Source organism: Uloborus diversus, chromosome 3, assembly GCF_026930045.1.
Source record: "Uloborus diversus isolate 005 chromosome 3, Udiv.v.3.1, whole genome shotgun sequence".
Lineage (NCBI taxonomy): Eukaryota > Metazoa > Arthropoda > Arachnida > Araneae > Uloboridae > Uloborus > Uloborus diversus.
In genome coordinates this window covers 83,007,437-83,030,516 of record NC_072733.1, presented here as the reverse complement: position 1 = coordinate 83,030,516, position 23,080 = coordinate 83,007,437, and the positions used below count along the sequence as shown (strand labels likewise).

The 23,080-nt window shown below is 34.2% G+C and overlaps 1 protein-coding gene across 6 annotated transcripts in view; it reads left to right on the top strand.

Moving 5' to 3' along the window:
• The window catches only part of LOC129219276 (C-terminal-binding protein-like), a 329,042-nt gene that overhangs the window by 214,093 nt on the left and 91,869 nt on the right, over nucleotides 1-23,080 (top strand). For 4 of the 6 annotated variants that reach the window (XM_054853608.1, XM_054853609.1, XM_054853611.1 and 1 more), the window contains one exon: nucleotides 15,543-15,654. The exons of the other annotated variants lie outside the window; for them this stretch is intronic. The gene's annotated coding sequence lies outside the window, so the exon portion shown is untranslated. The remainder of the gene's footprint in view (nucleotides 1-15,542; nucleotides 15,655-23,080) is intronic. 6 annotated transcript variants of the gene reach the window in all.

Here is a 23,080-nt window from a genome sequence, read left to right as displayed (position 1 = left end):
AAAATTACATGGTTTTTTCAGTATAATGTATTATGGGGCACAATATACGTAATTCAAGAAGGTGCAATGAAGTTTTTACACTTTTTATTTCTGTTTCAGTGTGTGAATTGACTAGCAAAATTGTTCAATTTCAAAGACCTGTATCTTTTTTACGAACCAAATACAAAGAGCAATATATATAGCATGTATAGTACTTGAATGGAATATTCAATTGGCCAAGAAATTTTATTTTTAATTCCATCCATTTGGTTTACAAGGGTTCTAAACATGTCGTTTTTGTCATTTATCCGATTTTTGAGGGGCTGTAATCTATGAAGGGTACACAAACACACAGTAACATATTCTTTTTAGCATGGTTCCGGTGATTAGTTTTTGCCGTATTTCATTTTGTGTTTCCGTCCTCTACGCGAGTTATTCCCCTCCTTTGAAATGAGTAAAAGTTTTACATTTGACCTTGAACTGTAACCTGTTGCCATTATTTTAATTATCAACTTACAGCTACGTAACTCATCATGTAAGACTATCAACTTATGCACTTTAACATCAAAGCGTTAAATTAACTGTCAAATTTAATTCAAATAGATTTTGGCCAAAATGGAAAGGTCTAAAAGTCCCATTTTTGACTAGGAAAATCACTTTTGATGACCTCTAAAAAAATCAAAGGTCCAGTTGAGAGCAAAAAATAAAAATAGTTTTAAATATCTTTCATATGCAGCTTTTAGGGATATGAATCCCAAAAAAATTAAAAATAGTCGAGCGCACCCATCCATCGAACCTGTATGGATTGACTCATAAAAACACAAAGAACATGCTATTTTTCTGAGTTTTATTTTACGTTTGGAAATAGAAAACCAATTTCGAGTTTCTTCAAGGAAATGGTAGAAACACAGCTCTATATTCTTGCAAAATTTTAAAAGTTGTCTGAACTTCCCTCATTTGAATTTTTGTGTATATGTGAAGGCAAAAATCATCATTTTACAAAATGTCACTAAGTTTAAAACTGATTTTGAAGACAAAGGAATTAAAATACAAATTTAAAAGTAAGGTATTTCTTTTATGATACTTAGCAAATTATTGGGTATTAATTTCAGCCAAGCTAATGCGTTCCTTCAAGATTGAGATTAAAAAATAAAATGCTTAATTATGAGAACTGAAATATTTTCAGTTTTTGAAACTCTGTTAAAAGTTAACTATAATAACTTAAAAAATTTTACTGATATCAGATAAATTATTCCATTCCAAAGATATCAACAACATATAACTTTCATGTTTTCATTAAATAGTTAATAAGATACAAGCCCTTAAAAAAGGCAACATTTAGCATTTATGAGAATACTGTTCAATTTGACCAATTTTCAATTGCGTGTAACTATTAAAATAAAAAATATCGAGCAAAAATATTTTAGATATTTTTATCTAGGCATAAAAGGAACTTTAGTATACCACATTTCATAAGAATCTGTTACCATGCGGTCACCACTTTCTTGTGAATTTTGCTCATTTCGCATGGAATGACCCAGCTACAAATTTGGTACTGGATCAAATTTCGTGGAATTTTGACTGAATCGTTATTCACACAGAAAACATACAAAAATCGTGCGTATATTATTTAGTCTTAAATCTTTGGGGGGGGGGGGGGAGCAGTGGCGTAGCTACGCTTTCTGCCGCCCGGGGCGGTTCCTCAATTTGCCGCCCTTTTGATGGGAAATAGTTAATACATTAAAGAGTCAAAAGTGTAAATAAAAAAAACATTTTTTCCTTGCTTATTTCTCTTGCAGAAGAAAAAAAAAAGAATTCAGAACTCCAACGAAAAATTACAAGAGTTAAGTCAAAATTCAGAATTTTAAGCAATTTTTTGTAACGGTTTACAGAAAGAGGCGTTTAAATCCATCCTTTTTTTTTTTTTTTTTTCAAAATTAAAGTCAGTTTTGTGCTTTCTTTGGTGACGTTAGGAGAATCGGGAGTTTACAAGGAAATTATCTGAAATTGAAGGCTTAAAAAAACAATTTTAGGCTATCTTTGGATACGTGAAGACATTGGGGAAGGTTCAGCGGCCCTGTCCGGAAAGCTTTTCAGCTACATTAAAAAGCACGTAAATGTAGGCTGTATCTAGTGGTGTAAGGGCCTCTCCTAACTCCAACAAAAACTGGATTTTCCTCCCGAAATATTTTTAAACTTATAATCTATTTTAGTCTATCTTTGATGACGTTAAAGAGAATAGGGAACGTACGCAAGCTGTCGAGAAATTTTCCGATGCCGGAGTTTTAAAACACAGAATTGAATGCTATCTTTAACGGCATAAGTTTCCAACTATTTCCAAATATGTTGGGAAGTCAGATGGTTTTCCATCTCCCTATGAAACTTTTTGAAAACGACGTACTAAAAACGTGACTTCAGCCATTGTTTAACGGACAACGTCATGAGAGAGAGAGTTTGGAAGGGGGTTTTCCACTCGAAATCTTTTTCGAAAAACTGTTGCTCATTTTCAGCTCTTTATCACTGAGAAAAGAAGGCTTTGTGGTCTTCTCTTAGAAATGTCTAAAAACGAAATTTGGAGCCAGGTGTGAGTGTAATGACGTTAGGATCGTGCACATTTGGGCATAGGCGGATTTAGGCCGAAATATTTGGGGGTGCAACAATATCAGGGATCTGAGGAGGGGGGGGGGGTCCCGGAATAGCAAGGCAGTGGCGAAATCAGAAAATAATTTTAGGGCGGAACACACTTTTAAGTCTAAAAAACGCAATGTAAACCATATTTAGTAAGATTAGGGGGTGGACAATTCTTAACATTTCAAACTGCAGAAAAAGTCTTAAACGAAAGTCGATATTTGAAGCAGTGGGTGAATCTAGCTAGTGGGTGAACCCCCTCCCCTCCCCCACGCTACCTCTTTAACTTTTCATAATTAAAGTTCCAAAAATACTACGGAGGACAATTTTTGATGCTGTTACCGGACGATGTGTTCTGGAGCTCTCCCCTGGAAAATTTTCGAAATTGAAGTCTTAAAAATGTAGTTCTTCTGCAATAATCCATGGTATTAAAAAAAAAAAAGTTCTCCCACTTAAATTTTTCGAAATAGTAGTTTTCAAAACCAAAATATTAACACTCTTTGATGATAATAGAGGGGGGGGGGGGGGGGTCAGAGGCCCTTGTTCGAATATTTTCCAAAACTAGAGTCTTTAACACATGAGTGTAAGACCATATTTGGTAACGTTAGGGACACTGCAGTTTTTCAAAACTGAAGATCCAAAAACGCAATTTTAAACGATTTTCGATGTATTTAGGTGATTAGAAGATCTTCCTTGGAAATTTTGCGAAAGGGAAGCCCAAGAAACGAAAAATTTGAGGTACTCTGTAATAACTTTAAGTGGAGAAAATGGCTTTGGAGAAGAAACATTTTGAGGACTAATAGAAAAAATGAAAACGAAATAGAAAAAAAAAAAGGGAGGGGGGCGATATGAAAGAAAGAGGATTGTGCGAGAAGGCACACAATTCGCTGCCAATAATCTGAAGCTGTTGAAAAATTTATGTGTCAATATTTCTTTTTGAAAGGGAAATTAAGATTTTTTTTCCCCCAACATTCTTTTTTTTCCTCTAAAGTAACTGCGTTTCCCAAAATGAGATCTTTTCTTCTCTTCAATAATAAAGAATATTTTTCAAAAACATCTACTCAGCATTTTATGGGGAGGGTCACCAGTCTTGTGCCCCTTCCCCCCTGGATGCACAACTGCAGCAAAATGTCAGAAAGTCCTCCTTCAAAAATTATTTACCTTAAAATTGTTGGTTTTCGGTTGATTTCGGTGTAGATTTTATTGATCAAGTTTCTTGCAATAGATATGTTTTTTTTTTTTTTTTTTTGGACTTTATTAGCCATTGTTGTTTTAAAATAGAAGAATTTGTATTGATATACGAATAAATACCCAATTACAGAACATGCAATTATTCTATACAATAACACAGCACTGAACAATAAATTGTTTGAGAAGTTTCTTTATTTGCATGAAATTATTTATTAGTTTTTTTTTTTCGAAATGGATAAAATTACTTTAATTCTTAATATGAGCACAGTTATGTTTTTCTTGCACTAGTGACGTGCAGTGATAGACTGGATTCAAGTAAGTTTAGTAGTATAGCAGCTATGAATTTTTTTTCCCCCAACTGCGTTTCTGAGTGCAATACACTTAACTAATTTTTTTTCAAAACCCAACCAAAAATTTTGGGGGTGCGGCGCACCCCCTGGCACCCCCGTAAATCCGCCTATGCATTTGGGGTCTCTACTTAAGAATTTTCTGAAATTTAAGTATCAAAAATCCTACGTTAAGCTATTTTTGGAGACATTGGATGCGATGGGTATTTTTAAAGTTCGAAGTTGATGCCCTTAATACACATATTAGACTATCTTTAATCACGTTAAAGGAAGGGTCAGAGCTTGACCGCCCTCAGGAATTTGTTGGTATTGAAATTTTAAAAACTCAATATTAGGCTAAAAAATGAGATGTAAAAGGATAGAGTGGGCGTTATCCTGTGGAGATGTTTCGAGACGCAAGGTCTAAAACTGCACTTTTTGATGTTTGGTGACATTAAGGGACAGGAAAGCTCTTCCGATTGTTCTTCCCGATAAAAGTGTGACACTGCCCCCAGTATGTAGCTTCAGAGGAAAAACAAACAATATAATGCTACGATGTCCACAAGAACAACAAACGTTTTGTATTTGAGCAATTTTCTTACCACAACCTTAGAATTAAAAGACCTTTTTTTTTTTGACTCAAAAAAGAAAAAAAAAATCAAAAGCATGATTTAGATTTTGGGAAAACGGGTTAAATTTATTCACATCAAAAGTGTGATATTGACGCCCCCCAAAAAGTGCCGCCCTGGGCGAACCGCCCCTTCCGCCTCTCCCTAGCTACGCCACTGGGCGAGGTGATTTTTTATTTTGTCCTAAATGCATTATAATTTAATTCTTCGTATGGGAGGGAAACATTATTTTTTCTGGTGTGTACTTAAAGTTTATTTTTTACTGGAAGGGTTGATCTCTCTCTCTCTCCCCCCCCCCAAACCAAAAAGGCCATTTAAATGAAATTACTTTTCTCCGGTGGGGAGGAGGGATTTTCGTTTTGCTTTTAATTGATGCCTATAAAAGTTTTGTTTCGTATTAAGCAGCCGTGTTAAGCATTAAGCAGCCGGTTTGTTTGTGCGAATTAGTAAGACCGATGCATGGCTGGAAAAGAAAACCCTGAACTCCTCTGATCTTCGCCGCGTTAGCTCCATGGGAGTAAGCATCAGCATCATTATTGGTTACAGTATAACAGTAGACTTGAGCTACAACGCGATTCGATTTGACTTGCTACGCAAAATAGATATGAAGCGAGTTTTTCGCGATTAACGTACCTCCGAGCTGACGTGATTTTTTTTTTTTTTAATTCTTAATGTAAAAATTAAACTAAGCACCTTTGCGTGCTATTTCATCCAATGCTAGTGAAGATGGGAAGAGATAAAAAGTTTTTCTTACATTTTGTGCATCGTAACAGTATTTTATCTATACTAATAATATAAAGCTGAAGAGTTTGTTTGTTTGAATGCGTTAATCTCAGGAGCTAGTGGTTCGAATTGGAAAAAATCTTTTTTTGTTTAAAAGTCTATTTATATTTGAAATTGCAAATAAGATATTTGATTAGTTGTCTGAATTCCTACAGATGACGGGGTAAGTAAACTCATCGAGAGGACGCTGGCCGATGGTGTCTATAGTTGCGAGGAATCATGCCGCGCGGCTCAGACGTTTGGTCGGCTACGCTATTGTTGGACTGATATGGCCAGCGAACTGATTTTTGAATGCTTTTTTTTTTCGATATTCCGCTACATAATTATATTTTGTAGGCTTTTTCTACTGGGTTGGCGCAAAATGCATCATTGGGACTCTTAAGTTGAGTGTGTTTTCCTTTTTCCTGTTCGAGAATATCATTCTTACAGGTTTTCCTAGTAATGGGGGGGGGGGCAGTTCCGTAGCCAGGATTCTGTTTCGAGAGGGGTCCAAATGCTTACATTAGAGACGATCACTTTGGATATTTTTTTCATTAAACATATTAGAAAATTCCATAAAGATTATAACTTTTACGATTTTGTTTTTAAACTTAATTTATTGGAATAATTTTACCAATTATTTCATACATTATACTTCATTCACTGCAAGTGCTTTTTTGTTCTGTGTGTTTCATTTAAAATATTGTCATTTTTATTGTAATTAATGGAATTAAAACATTCTCGTCATTCCGTCATAACACAGGCTCTCCCGATTCTAATTTGTTACATTTGCTGGACAAGAAACAGTTAACCTTTTGTTTCGGCATAAATGCAGATGTCCCATTCCTCCGGACTCTCAGTATTTGTTATTCCGAATATTTTTTAAATGATAAATAACCTCAAGATTTGTGCTTGAGTTATACAAATTAAATAGTTTTTAGGTAGGAGACGGAAATAATGAAGTGTTATATTTATAGCATTAAACATTGAGACGTCTCCTTTATTAAAAAAAAAAAAAAAAAAAAAAAAAAAACTGCAGTTATTTTCTCATCAGAGGCTTTGATTTATCTATATATTTACAACCGAACAAGGTTATTCAGGCGCTCTCGATCAACGCTGCTTAGTGTTATGCACTTCTTAAAACATAAAATCATTCCTTGACCAACCATTTCATCTTCTACACGACCCCATTCTCCAGATAGATACGAAACACTGGAACTCTCTAAGTTATTTGAGTCAATTTTCGACCATTCTGGTCCCAATTCGGAGATTATAGATTTAGCCTTTGGGGCAGGTTTTCAATAGTTGCACCAGGGCAAAAATTCTTGAAACGGCAGCTCTTACCAGTCTTTCTTCAAATTTCAATATAAAGTTTCAATCAGAAAAGGGGGAAAAATAGATATAGATTGTATTTATAAAACATAAAAAAAAATTTAACGCTGAGGAATTATATTCTATAAATGAAAATTATTGCTCAGAAGCAGGGGCGTATCCAGAAATTTTGTAAGGGGGGTCGCGTTTCAAAATTTTCAAATGTGCGACCTGAGTCATGGATCATTTTACCTCAAATTTTCTTCAAAATTCATATTTCTTCAGGCAAACAGGCTGGTCACGTTACAGTAAGCTTTGAACATATGAGATTACAGCTATAAAATAGTTGGAAAAGCACACAACACCCGCACACACGACATATGGTTTGAGATAAAGTGCTCTAAAAAAAAAAAACCACGTTCAGCTCATTATTGTTCTTATGAAAATCAACAAAAAACTTTAAATAGCAAAAGCCCAGTAAACGAACCCAGTCAATGCTTTAAATTATTACGTGTTGAGAAGAGATACCTAACAGAACCAAGCAAAGTAAGGTTGTGTTAGTACATTGATTCCATGTACTATTTTTCCGGATGTAAAAGAATGAAGGTTAATAATAATCATAATAAAATTTTTGTCACAGGGGGGGTCAGCTGACCCTTTGACCCTCCCCTGAATCCGCCCTTGCTCAGAAGGCAATATAGATACCGACAGTTACAAGCCCTAAAAACGTAATTTTAAGTTATCTTCGCGTATGGTCAGAGGAAGGACGGAGCTGGGGAATCGGGGAAAAGCCCAAGGAATTTTTTAGAAATTCAAGTCTTAAAAATAGTTTCAGTAAACCCTTTATGGTGTTAGGAGAAGAGGAAGAAGTAGGGAAGGGTTTTATTTCCTCCAGAGAAATTTTCAAAGTTGACGTCAAAAATTATAATTTTAAGCAATTTTTGTTTCATTGTAGAAAAGACAGAATGAGACCAAATTTCCGGCTCTAACACACGAGAAATATGGGCATTGCGGTATAGAACTGGAGAACACAGTGCACTGCACACACTAGCGTAACTATTGGGTCTAGCGCCACTGGCGAACTAAAGAAATTGTGCCCCCTCCAAGGGTCAATCACGTGCAGGGTTCGTACGTCCTTGAAAAACCTTGAAAAATGCTTGAAAAAAAAAGTTTATTTTTAAGTACTTATTGAAAAAGTTTGAAAGCCTTGAAAAAGTTTCTTAGTTCTTAAATTCTCTCAAAAATCTTTGGATTGTGCTTAAAAGTTTTAAAGTATTTTACCAATGCAATTTTCTGAACATGTGTTCAATATGCAACATCGCGAAAACTTGCTTCCGTGTTTGGGATTTCAATCCTTCTGCATTTTGTAAGTATTTTGATTTTTTTTACAACCGAAAGATATTTTGACAAATGGTACCTTAGATTAGTTTATTTTTTGTTTAATTTCATTAACGAAGGAATTAATTTTGGAACCATGAACTTGCTCGGATTTCGCGGAAAATTGTTCTTGTGTTTGAAATTTCAATCTTTTTGTATCCTGCAAATATTTAAATATTTTGGCTAATCGTACGTTATTTTCGCATATGCTACCTTAGATTAGTATAATTTTTGTTCAATTTGTTGAAAAATAAATTTATTTTATGGGAAACATGCAAAGTTGAACGAACTCGGACTTGGCGAAAAATTGCTTCTCGTGTTTGAAATTACAATCTTTTTGCATCTTGCAAATATTTAAATATATTGACTAATCGGACGTTATTTTCATGTATGCTACCTTAGACTAGCTTATTTTATTTTTAATTTTAGTAAAATATAAATGTATTTTATGGGAAACATGACAACATTAAACTTAATTCGCGAAAGTTAGTATTTTAAATATGAAGTTGAATTATATAATTTTATGAAGTTGAATTTATAAGTACATCATTTTCTTTATGTCTGCTAAAATAATTAAGATGTGTAACAGGGGTGGTTGTGTTATGATTATTCACTGGAAATCCAGTAGTGTTCATTCTGCTTTTACCTCCCTAAATCTCCAATTTTCCCCTTTACCTTAAATGTTCGATATATTTTTTTTTTGCCTTGAAAAGTGCTTGAATTTTTTTCTCCCTAAATGGTATGAACCCTGATATGGTGCTTCTTCAATAGCTGAGACACAATTAGGTTCTATATGATGTTTCATGTTATAAAAATGCTTGTTAAGAGTAAGTGGATTAGTAAGTGTATGAAATGCAATTGCTGTTAAATATCTTTTTGAAGTTTTATTATTTATAAACATTTAACAGCAATTCCATGTCAGATCAATCACCTTCTTGGCATCACCATTTCTGATTTCAATGCAATTTGGCATGATGGAGGACACATTTGCAAGTAATTCTTCCAATTTTTAGATCTCTATTTAGAAAGTTGTTAAAAATAAGGGCTTTAAAAAACTCAATGTGCGAAAAACAAAAAGTGTTACCATGGGCGTCGTGGGGGGGGGGGGGGGGTCCAAGGGGTCCGGACCCCCCCCCCCCCCCCCCCCCCAATATTTGAGAACCGGATCCCCTCAATATTTGAAAATCAGACCCTCTCGATAATTGTCAAGATGAAATTCATTATTTTGGGGGAAAATATTACTGTTTTGAAAAAAAAAAAAGACTTTAAACAGTTGCATAATACATAATTTATCATGTTTAATTCATATCAAACAAAACGAAATGAACATCGAAAAAAAGAAGGAAAAAACACGAAAAAGAACTAAATAATAACAAAATAGGCGATGTGTATAGTGAATGGAAAGTGAACCAATGACAAACCATTGCTCTGCTCTCTGCACATAGCTTCAGTAGAGGATGCAAGAAAGGTAACACTTTCTTCCGAACGCAATGTCAACTAGTCACAGAGTAGAGATGTGTTAGCGGGGTAATAATTTGTTAACATGGGGGACCATGGCAGGAAGCCATGCCTTAACTCACAAAAAGTATCATATGTCCGGTCCCGCATTGAAAACACAAGTCGTGTCCCCGGCGTTCCCAGCTTGGAAGTGATTCCAGCGTATTTGTTGCTATTTGGGGGGAAACAACTGGACAAATTTGTGATACTGAAATCAGATGGACAATTCCCCTCCCCCTTTTTTTCGGCTCTCCCGCTTAAAGCGCTAATAAGTCAGCAGAAGACGGGATATGAGTTTCAGGATATGAGTTTCGGCTCCTTTCTTTCTTATCTCGTTTCTCGGCGCTGGCAAGGTTCTGTTTTGAGTTTTGCAGTGTTTGCTTCTCCAATTCGATTCAATTTATATCGACCCCAATGTTACCCAAACAAAATGAGACACCGGACCTCTTTGGTGGTTTTTGCAGCTGGCAAGAACACCCTGGCCAAAGGATGCTAACAAATTTAGAAAACCACTTTGCTGGTCAAAGGTTAAATTTGGGGTAGAAAAAGAAAGGAGACGCTTCAAAGTGTTTAAAACTATTCAACACGTGGCTTCAAAGTACCTTATCGAAGCGAGGTTTCTTAAATGTGTTTGCGGCATCTCAAATTTGACCGAAAAAGCGTTACGTTACAAGAAAAAAAGGGGAGGAGACTAAAAATTAAAGAGTAATTTCAAAAGCAAATCGTAAGCCAGCAGAACGACGGATACTGTGATGTCACTTCCAATTGACCTACGAAAAAAGAAGCTGAGGATGACCAGAAAAAAAGAGAAATAAAATAGGCTTCGCCTGTTGGAAAAGTTGCGACAAAAATTAAGATAATTTCATGTGATCTTTTGATTTCCTTGAGAGTAGGTGACCCGAAGAGCGCTCCTATTTTGGTTATTATACTTTTTTTACACATTCGATTACAACTATGGAGAGGTGGCTTTAAACGGGAAAATGTAGCAAAACCTTCTACATCAAATGAACCTGAGCAATTTTTATCTACTGAATCACCATCAACATCCAGGTGCCACTATCAACATCCCACGGAACCGTCTTCAAAAAGGCAAAACACAATGATTGGTAAGGACCATTTTGTTAAGTGTAATGCCTGCAGGGGCGCCCCGATTTTATACCATTCAGATGGGGTTACTTTTCAATTTTCCGAATGAAATTCCTAAATAGTGGCTCCCAAAAGTGTTCGTACACTTACGATTTTCAATGAAATACGCCCCAATCCATTGGTTAAAATTAATATTTTGGAATAGGTATTTAATTATAAGATCTATGATCTATTTTCAACAAAACTGCATGACAATTTTTAATAACATAATAAAACTTGATTTTTAAGAAATCAAGTGCCAGAAACTTTATCTCCCAAAAGTCTTCGTACACTTTGAAAAAATATCTATATGTTAGAAAAATAATCTAACTTTTTACTAAGTTAGTGCAGTATACCAACAATACCTTTTAAACGTCTGGAAATGAATTTCATTGTTTTTTTTTTTTTTTGTGCAATTTCTGAGTAAGTGCTCAACCGCACTTCGAGTTTTACTGTTTGTAGTTTGCTTTTCGTTTCAATGCCGTATTTTTGTAATCTAGCCACCAGATATCTCTAATTTTTCTAGATTAAGTTTAAATCTGGGGATTGAGGAGATATTTCTAAGATTAAGTACAATTTTTGAGGCACCAGACGCAAACGTTGAAAACCGTGTGCTTCCCATCTTTATCTTGATAAAATACAAAGTTGTTCCCGATAGCCAAATTTTGGGCTAATAGTTAAAAATTGTTTTTCAAATTCCACATTTTTTCTTCTATTTACAATTACAACAATTTAACCTAAAATGTTGAATTCATTTTCATCTGTAAGTAAGACGTTATTCCAAAACATTTTGAGCTTATTTATCATTGATTTTGCGACGAAAAGCGTAAGCTTTCTGTTTTTCGCAAGAACGAGAAAATTTCTGCGGGAAAAGGTCCCATTTGATCCAGCTAATCAGAGAACTTGGCGAACAATTTTTGGAGAAAATTAAGCGCGAAATTTTTCATCAAATTCTGCAGAAACTTTTACAGCACTCAAATGTGTATTTTTCATAATTTTTTTAACAGTAAACCTCCGATCACGCTTTGTTAGCTTTGCCGGTTGACTTTTTCTAACCTTGCTTTTGATCTGATTCCGTTCTCAAAAGTATTTTATTAAGCACTTTACTATAGAATGGTATACATTAACTAATTTCGAGACATTTCAAACCAATTTACCACTACTGTGAGGGGTAAAAATCAAATTTTGAATGCTCTTTGCTTTTTCACGAATACCAGCCATTTAAAAATAATAAGCAGAATATTAGGGAATAAATGCACAAAAAATCAAGCCAAATGACTTTATAGTGTCAACACAATGCAAAAATAATTTTAAAAAATGACCTGTGACAATTTTAATCATGAATTAATTCCAAAATATTTCAGCGTACAGTGACTTTTGTGGCGTATTGTTTCTCTATCTCTTCGTTTTTTTGACAAATTTCAAAAAAAAAAAAGAAAAAAAAAATCAGTTGTGATGTGAAAAAAAAAATGGATTTCATATTCGAATTTAGTTTTGCGTTAATTTAGTTTTACTACAAAATTTCAAGGTGTACGAACACTTTTGGGAGTCACTGTACATTTAATGAGAGTATCTTTTTAATGCAATATTTCACAAAAAAACTACTCGAAATTTGGACTTGTCAGACAAAATTTTCTGGGAAAGAAAAGTTTATGGGAGGTCATAGTGACCTCTATCATGTAGCCCCTGAATGCCTGCTAATCAGGTATGCGTTTACTAGAATTATTTTAACATTATGAGTTCTATCGAAGCTAATGCGTTCAACTTTTTTTTTGAAATGTTCCTTCTTTTATAAATTTTAATAGAATGGCTGCTTTAAAAACTGAGCTTCAACTATTCCATAACAACCTTAAAGTTAACTGCTTAGATGAAGCAAAGAAAGCTTTGTCATCAGCCGTTAAAGTTAGGGGTCTGTTTCAAAATGTTGAAAATTTGGTGCGGCTGCTTTGGTGTGCTCCGCTTCGTCGTAAGAAGCTTTAGTGCGCTGAGAAAGCTCAAAATGTATCTAAGGTCAACTATGACACAAAATCATGTTGCTTTATTTTACGTTAACAAAAATATCTTGGATGAAATTGATCACAAAAAAAATAGCACGGATATTCGTATCCCATGTGCAGTCTAGAAAAAATGTATTTGGTGGAATTTAATTTTTTTTCTTATTGTGTAAATATGTAAATCAAGATGTACCTGTTTAAGAATTTTGTCTTAAATGTAAACCCCTTTCTATTTAATGTCAAGTTTTTATCTCATATACTATATATATATATATATATGCATTTTTCTTGATACAACTTGAAAATGACAGTATCAGAATGGTCCCCCCCCCCCCCAATAAATTTCAGCTGACGACGCCAATGAGTGTTACAACTGACTGTAACTTCTCTTCTAATTATACTGGAAAATCCCTTAAAAGGATTTTCAGGGACCATAAATTTTGTTGTTTGTAATGGTAATTCGTTGAAATGAAATTTAAAAATGTGATGGCAATTAAACTGGGATTAAAAATTTATTTTGTTGTATTGGTATTTATTGTAATGGGACTTCTGTAGCAAAATAAAAATTTAACAGTGTTCTAAAGTTATGATTTTCTAGATCATTCAGTGAGACTTATTACCTCGAATATATCAAAATACTCCCCCTTGGAAATTTTTTAAGTATATAAAAATTATTGCTCCACTGTACATAAAAACTAGGCTTGCACCAAAATGGCAACGCACTGCAAAAAAAAAAGAATGTTATGATTTTTTCAATTTATCAATTAATGTAACGGAAAATAAAATTGATTACTGAAATGTTTATTTACCGTGCATTATTTATATATAGGGTGTTCAAATGATAAGGTAGCAAACTATACTGTGGGTATGAATGAAGACTTAATTCAAAATATACACAATAGGCCTGAGCACCACGATTCGTTCCACTAATTAACTAACCGCAGGATTCCTTGTTCCCAGAATTTTTGTAGTTGTGACAAGACTCAGTCCTAGTGTCCTCAAGTTTGTCCTCAGAGCTGAAGCGCTTCCCTTTCATAGGCTTTTTTAAATGACCAAACACATGGAAATCACAGAGCAATATGTCTGGGCTGTAAGATGCATGGTCAAGCTGCTCCCACTTGAACTTGGGCAGTGCCGCCAGGGTGACCTTGGGACACATGCCATCACGGAGTAGAACCACTCTTTGGGAGCAGCTCTGTTCTTTTGTTCTTGATAAACCTATGTAGGCTTTGGAGTGTCTCACAGTACACATCTAAGTTAATGATTCTGCTGTGCTCAAGGAATTCAACAAGTAGCGAAACCCGAACGTCAAAAAAGACTGTCATTTGGACATCGCTCTTTGCAAGAGTATCTCTCTCGCATGCCAGAGTCTGCACATGCTTCAATCCACGCTAGGGTTTTGCTAACTTTTTCCATTTTTCCCGCTGTTGTTTCTATTGTCCCAGCAAAAATTAACAACTCTGGTCATAATACAGGGTGTCCGAAAAGTCCTTGAGGCATTTGTAGAGTTCATAGAAAAGCAACCAATTTTCGGATGGATATGCAATTTATGCCATACTGACATGGGAAGGAAAAGCTCAGTTACAGGCTCAGTATTGCACATCGACAAAAAAAAAAAGCTGTAAAAGCTGTATTGCCACAGCAAGCATAAGTTTAATGTGTGCACCGCCGTTTAAATGCAGGGACATAAGGGGTCCAGACCCCGCGCCTATCGTTATCGATTGTCTACAATCCAATCTATATAGTTGTCATCTCACTACGTTCACCAGTAATTCCATGTAACAAAGTCAAATTCTGTCATTAATTGTAATTAATGAATCTACATAACTTTGTAACATGAATGGGTTTTCTTTTAATGCTGCACAAATTTAGACTTTTTATTGTAAAATATGATTTTTAAATTATACTGTTAAGATAAGAGATCAAAATCATACAAGAAAACGAGTCGCATTATCGTCTTTTGTGAAAAATGTGGATTAAAAACAAAGTGAACAAAAACCCGAAAGTGAAAGAAGATTCCTGGTTTGCCACAAATGATTTGACATGTTTTATTTTTGAATTACAAAAAAGTAAATATTTAAATTATTTGCTTTTTTGCTGATAAATATTTGTGATCAATAATTTATTTGGTTAATTAATGCTAATTTATTTTTTCTATAATTTATTTTTAAATATTTTTAGTTCGTGACAATTTATAAAATCGAAAGAATGTTTGGCAGCAAATTGAAGTGTTATGATAAGAGAATGGTAAATTTTTGAGTGTGGACTGCTTGAAAAGTCCTTGTGTCCACACTGGTGCCCTTCTTGCCAAACTTTCATAAAATTGGTCAAAAACTTATTTTTGTTTGATCTATCATGGAATTGTTCTTAAACAACATATGGGGCAGTGAGAAGCAAAGGATACAAGTGGACATTTTCAAGTTTTGTGTAAAACGTATATAAAGATTACGTCATAGTTAGGCTTTCATTGATTTCTTTTCTAAATTCTACTGTACAGCAGCAACTACCAGGGCTACTAGTACTATCTCTTGCCCCAAGACATAGGAGGGGTTCACCTACAATTTGTACTGGTTATCTCCAAATTTTTAATTTTGCCATTTGCATCCCTTTGCTTCTCACTACCTCATATATGCTCGTAGTTGATCTTTTAAATTACAGCATTTTTTATTGAAGTTTTTTTGTAACTAGATAGTTTATACTGAAGCTTTTCTTTTTTCTTCTAGAATTTTTTCAAGGAAATGCTTGCTTAAGGCCCTAATGCTTTTACATCTCACGTTTACACCCTCTGCCTATATATGTATTATAGTTCAAGTTTTAAAAAGAAAGTGTTCGGTGGTAAGCTCTCCTTTGCTCTCATTCTTCTCCTTTCTTTGTTTTTTACTTTTTGTAAAGTACTTTATTAAGAATATTCATGAAAAATGCATTTGGTTGTCTCGTGAAAAAAGTTTTTGGTCTTCAGGATTTGTATGGTTTCGAAGGAAATGGGGCTCATCTCAGATTATTATCTGGAAAAATGTATCACATTTAAAATTTACACAATTCTAACGACATAAGGAGGAACACGTCTTCAACAAAAAATTTATCACTCAATTTAAACGGAAAGTTATGTTGAAATTAATGTCTAAACTTATTTTAACTGTTCCTGAATCCATTTTGACGAGTTTTGTCACGACATTCTGTATGAATGTATGAATATGCTTGTATGTATGTAAATGGGGCATTTCAGGGTATTTGAGATAGGGGTGTCCGTCACAAACTTGTTAAAAGGTTCAATTTTTTCCATGTATTGAAAAAGTTCATTCTAAAGGACATGAATGCCTTTATTTTTTCTTCATTTACTGCATATTATCCATGTAATTGCAATCAAAACATGAAAAATACAACTTTTAATGTTACGGACTCTACATTGAATTTTTCTTCAATAGTGACTTTAACTGAATTTCAAGCCAAAACTGGTGCTTGGGACAAATAAAATAAAGGATTATCTCTAATACATATAATTTTAATAAAAAAGTGCATTTGTTAAGAAATTATAATTTGTGAAAATGGTGATTGTAGAGTCCGCAACAATAATTAGAAGAAAAGTTTTGTTAAAATTTTATGCATTTTATCACTAAATTGAATACTTTCTAATCTTACCCATGGTGTTACAATATTCTAAAATAAGTTTCACGAATATTTAGATTCGGTATTTTTTATTAATTTTTTAAATTTTGTTACGGACTCTACATTTGGCAACTGTTTCAGCGCAGCTATTTCTTTACCAAAATGCTTGAACAGCCTGCACAGAAAAAAAAGAGTAAAAGTAGCCCTTTAAAGGGAGTTAGAACTTATACTTAAAAAAAAAAACTACTTTCAGAAGAATTTTGACTGCACAAGTGTATAGGAGGACTTGGGGGCACATTGGTCTGACTCTCTACTTTTCATCTTTTTTTTTTTTTTTTATCTCATCATATAATTCAATTAGTATTATTTTCTACCATGAGTTACATTAAATATTTCTAATCATCTCAGAAAGTTTTCCATTCATTAACTTTTTTCACATTAATATTTTAATTGAACTTTGTGAAGTGAACCAACCTGCCAAGTCCCGGAGTCCCCACATTACAAAAACAACTTCTGTTACAATTTAAATGATAAACATTATCCAACATTTGTGTTAAACAAATGTTGTTTTGTGATTAGAATCAAAAACTAAAAAAATTAAAATTGACCAATATCTACTGTTTCAAGAAGAAACAATTGTCTTTAGAATTAGCAATAGTGAAGTTGCTAGAGTATTGCTTTTTTAATTTTTCTAAAAATTTTTGTGGGTTTTCTAAAAGTGAACCAACATACCCCAGGTTCTTGGTCCAAAAAAAGTTGTCCTGATTTTTTTTTCCTTTACAAAAAAAAAAAACAAAAAAAAAACTGCTAATACTTAAGAACTAAAAAAACCTATTTTAGTTGAGGAATTCAATTTATTGCTTCATTCTTCATGAAAACCATTTAAAAAATAAAGTTGCTTAGTTATGAAAGTTAATCAATCAAAAATAGCACTCTAAAATAAGTTTCTGAAATTTGTTCAAAATAATTACCATATGATTTTATTCTAGGAATTGTAGAACCAGAGTTAGATAAAATGAAAAGCTTTCTGCGAACACAAATCCTAACTGGAAAATTTTCTGCAAATAATTATTTTGCCTAACTCACCCTTGAATAAAAAATTAAATTTATATTCTAATATGAAAAATGTCAAAAAAAAAAGTGCTAAAAACAATCCTTTAAATTTTTTTTTACAATAACATAGTTTGTGCTTAATTTTCACCAACTGAAGAAAACTGCCAAAACAATTATGTTTTTCACATGTGTGCTTTAAAAGGCTTTTGGAGAAAGGCTTCAACAGAAGTCAACTGGGATTTTTTTAAAATCCCTTTAAAAAATTTTAATTAATGTTGGCAGTTTGACAAAAAATTTCTGCAAAGCAAAAATTTTCTGCGAACGCTGTTCGCTCGTTCGTCTATATTATGCAAGACTGTTAAGAACCACGGGCGCTACTTTTTGTTGGTCGCAAATTGAAAAAAAAAAGTATTAAAATTATCAAGGCCGGTCTAACGAGCCCCAATTTCCCCTTTTATCTTATAGTACAGTAAAAATAGGGGTCGGACCCAAACATCCAAAAAAAAAAAAGCTAAACCTGGTGCAAATTGTTTATTACCCTCCCAATAAGAACAGGTAAAAAGTCCCACCCCATTGTGCGTCGGGTTTTTGAATGGGGGGCATCTAAAAATTGCCGTTTTGGGTATTTTTCCAGAATTTTTAGAGTAAATTTAAAGTGAGAATATTATGTTATACTAAATTTAAAAGCATGAAATTAAAGGTGTTTGACCCCCAAGAGGGATGACATAACCCACCAATGCTACAGAGCCCCCCTATCCCCGTAAAACGAAGCAGTACCCCCCCCGAACCCCCCTCCATACATTTCATATGGAAACATTATTTTATGCTAAGTTAAAGTTAGAAATCGAGTGCGTCCATCCTCCAAGATCGATGGTGCACCTCAAAGCTACAGCAATCCCCCCCCCTCCGTCAAATAAAATAAATCCTCACCCCCCCTCCTTTTATTTCAAGTAGAAGTATTATGCAAATCTAAAATGCATTAAATCAGGACTGTCCACCCCATAAGAACATAGCTCATCTCCCAAAACAAAATTATATACTAAAATATTATCCTCCCCCCCCCACCCTCTCTGATGGTGCACATTCGATTAAATAACCAGAAAATTACGCTGACCTGTTTTTTGCTTTCAAATGATTTCTCCTAATCTTGTAACAAAAAGTCAAGATGTTTTTTGGAATCTAGATCCTCAGCAAAATAGTTATTGTTGCAGCTATGTCTAACACAGTTTGAGCATATAATTGAACACTTCAGTCCATTTTCAGACTTTTCAAACATTCACTATATCCAATGAACCCTTCAGAGCAAGCACAAGATTTGAGACGCAGAAAGTCTTCTAGAGCAGAAGGCTTGGCTGTTGTAACAGGACGCAGATTATATTTCTGTGTTGCTTTCTTTGCACCCATCAAAAATGACACAAGCTTTCTCATACTTACAAGTTACCTATACACTGCATTGCTGGAATATTTCCTTGAAGTTTACAGATCATTACCAAAAATATGACCAAGCAGATATCTTCCATTTATTACATATGAGACAGTGAGAAGCAAAGGGATGTAAGTGGCAAAATTAAAAATTTGGAGATAACCAGTACAAATGGTTGGTGAACCTCTCCTCTATCTTGAGGCAAGAGATGGTACTAGTAGACCTGGTAATTGCTTCTATACAGCATGATTTAGAAAAGAAAATCAGTGAAAGCCTACCTAGGATGTTATCTTTAAACGAGTTTTATTCAAAACTTGAAAATGTCCACTTGCATCCCTTTGCTTCTCACTGCCTCATACATGACACCAGCTGTTCGTTCTGTGATGGTGGATGAACCTTTTGCTTCAGATAATAGCACTTTAACAATACAAGATTTCTTTCCTTCTGAAACCAGATTCATCGAATACTGATGGAGGATCAGCGCATAACTCGTACCAGAAGTTTTTAACAATTTGTTATTCCATCTTTACTGTTCATACCATTCGGTGTAAAAAATGGTTTGGGCTTACACATCTTTACAGATAGTAACTACTCTCGCAACAGAAGCTAAAGACATAACTGTTTACCTCCTTTGCAAAGAAATGCCACAAAATTGTTTGCCTTCAATATCCTTTGTACCCGTACGTTAAAGGTCTCATCGCAACTCATCTTATCATCAGCGAGCAATACCACTACCAACTTGAGAGGGAAGAAACTTCTGGGGGCTTTTGAAACAGATTGTGTTTTCCAAAATGGGAGACAAAATGGTGTAAATATTTAGCATTCTATTGTTGTATTGCTCATTGCTCTCATCAAGACTTGTTCTATCGTTGAATCACTACAGGTTCTAGACCACCTGAATTTGTCACTGCGTTAGATCGTTGGATAGCTGATGTTTTATCTGATGTTTGATGTGATCAAATTTTTTTTTATCGCATAATGTACTCAAAAGTTTGAGATAGTGTTGCAAGTATATGTCTGCATATTTAGCATAATTCACATAACCAGCTGCGTAAAAGAGAGGTAGCTCGGTGTTTGTCAATGAGAACCCCCACCGACTTAGTGGGTGCAGAATTGCAACATTGCCCGTCTCACTATTGGCAATTTTGATTTGTCCCCCCTTACGGTGATGGCAAAAGATTGTAGAAAAGTTGAAGTTAATCAAGAAGTAGGTAAACTTTGGTCAATTTGGACTTTTTTTAAGCTGCACAGGAATTTTGTTTTCCAGCGCTCTAAACAGTTTAATAACTACAGTCACAAATAATTTGGTTACTGAGCTCGCTTAGATCTTTTAGAATTATCATTCTGACATTACCATATCATTGTGTGGCATTTTGTACTTCTGAAAAATTTGAATCGGGGAAATTTTTTCGTGAACTTCACTGCAACTTCAGGGTCCCCCCCCCAAAAAAAAAGCGATGGCGCACCCCTTAATTGTGACGGAGTATCCATCCAGAATAAAAGCCCTCAAAAAAGAAAGAAGTACCCCTTGAAAAAACTGCCTTAAAAATTTCAATGACGCAAAGCTGATCCATGAGCCCCCCCCCATCCCCCCCGCTTGTGCACCCCTCTGTTAATTAGAATTTTTTAACGGGAGAGTTTATTATTTTACTATTATAGAGTGTGATTTCTGCGACTTTTGAGTATTTTTTTAAGTAATAGAAATTATTTTTATTTAAATAGAGGATTATTTCGTCCCCCCCTTCCCCCCAAAACCCGACGCGCAAAGTTCTGGGACTTTTTACCCCTTCTTGCTGGAAGGGTAAGAAGTAATTTGCAACAGGTTTCATTTTTTTTTTTGGATGTTTGGGTTTGGCCATTTTTTGGCCTAATTTTACTGTACTATTATGGCAAGTTGACTGATCTGGTGGTCCCAAATTTCAGTATATTTTCAGTGTGACATGGTCACGATAAAAAAAGGAGCAATATGCATGTCAGCTGGCATTTAGTACATTAATATTAGGACCATTAAACGAAAAAACTAATTTTTGTGCCATACATGATCCATCATACATTTAATTAAATGCAATTATTTAAACCAGAAATGAACAAAATTTTATTGCTTAAAAATACCTGTGATTCCTGAAGAAAAAATTGTTGCCTTTTTTAATTGAATTAACAGAAAATTTAACTTACCTTTAAAAATGCAACTTAAAAGGTTTTGGCTTAAAAAGTCTCCCTAACGTGTCCCGCCCCCCTTAAAATTTATCCAGAAATTTCGATTTACTGAAGATAGTTCGGTATGCCTAAGAGCTGGGGCCCACCTCCCCTAAATATCCCACAGACTCCTCCCCCTGCAATATCAAGAACCTCCCCCCAAAAAATGAGAAAAATATCCCTCAAAACACCTCCTTAAAAAACTTCAATGGCACAGTCAGCGGCATGACCCCCCTCCAGATGGCCCCCCCTCACATATGAAGAAATAGCCATGACAGTTGATCCTATCATTGAAACTATTGAACAATGAGGTAGTGTTGTTTGTACTTTATAAGCAATAATTCAAACAATACTCAAACGTGACAAATATGTAGAGTCCGTAACATGTTCATAAATGTGCAGTTCTTTAGTAAATAATTTCGTAAAAATATTTCGTTAAAAAAAATATTTTGGTGCTTAAATTTACTATTGATAAACTGAGACATAGTAGAACCTTTAAGGAGGAGTCTGTGGGATATTTAGGGGAGGTGGGCCCCAGCTCTTAGGCATACCGAACTATCACCTTTATTAGGTAAGAATAGTTATTACTTTCACAGAAAATTTGAAGATAGTTTAAGCAAAAATTTCCATGTTGTTTGAGAGTAGAGTCTGTAACATGCTATATATCTTCCTATATCTTTAGAAATTCAAAACAAATCTAAATTTTTTTGAATGCTATGACATAAGTACACATAGGACTAATTATTTACAAAAAGTTTAACATGACTAATTGCACGAATCATGAGTAGGAGGTTGAAAAACTATGAAAAACACCCCTTTTTAGCAAAATGAAGTAAAAAAAGGATCTTTTTATGATAAGTATATAAAGTAATCGACCAAACACTTAATTTTAATGTATACTATGCAACTGAGGTATGTCTATTTATCAAAGTATGTGTAGAATGATTTAACGTAAATCGTTTTTGAAAAATAATGAATGACTATTTTCCTTGTTTGGTGACTATTTTGCAGACCATTTTTCATTTAAGAGGCTACTAAAATGACTATTTTTAGTATACCATAACTCAGTGGCAGCCCTGCGGTCGCACTTTTCATAAAATGCGAAAATGCCATCTAAAAATACGAAAATGAAGCAAATAAGTTTCGCTTTCTCCTTTAGTAAAAAACGAAATAAAGAAACGATATACAATTCCTGAGAGGAAGCTAGCATGGTGATATTCAAGTTCATCTTATTAGAAATCTTAGCTAATAAACCAAGAGCTGACCCCCCCCCCCCCAAAAAAAATGCGATTTATCTCTTATGGCAGGTGGCCGGTTAAAGAAATGTATTTAAAAAACTTTAACTCTAATCCCCCCCCCCCCCCACTAATTTTGGGTCACACTGAGGATGAGATTTTTCTGGCTTTTGCCGCAATTCCCGCTTTTTTTTTGTTGACTTTTGAAACCTTTCTTCCTTTTTTCTTTTTTTGCCTCTTTCGGGCTGTACTTTTCTCAAAAATTGAAAAAAAAAAAAAGATTTTTTTATAATTTTTGGTCTTTGATTTATTTCTAAATTCTTTCCATTTTTCTCCCTTGAATCTTCTTCCTCCGTGATATCCGCCAGAAACGTATATTTTGGAATCATCATCCCAACAATGTCAAACACATGCTGCGCTTGAGATTTTAATCTATTTAAATTCTACAAGAGCAAGCATTTCAATTATTTTTAATGTTGGGTGGTTTATTACTATATGCCACCTTATATCTGCTTATTTTATTCATCATTTCAATAATTTTTTTATTTCTTTAATTTTAGAAAAAATGCAAAAGTCAATCAAAAAATAGGGCATAGCACCCACAGGCTCGAATTTTATTGAAACTTGGCATGGTTACTTTTTTTATGTATTTAAGAAGTTGTAAAAAATATTAATGGTGAAACTCAAACCATTTAGGCTTTACAGCTTATAAAAGTCTTGAGATTTCATGATGAAATGAGGCGGCTGC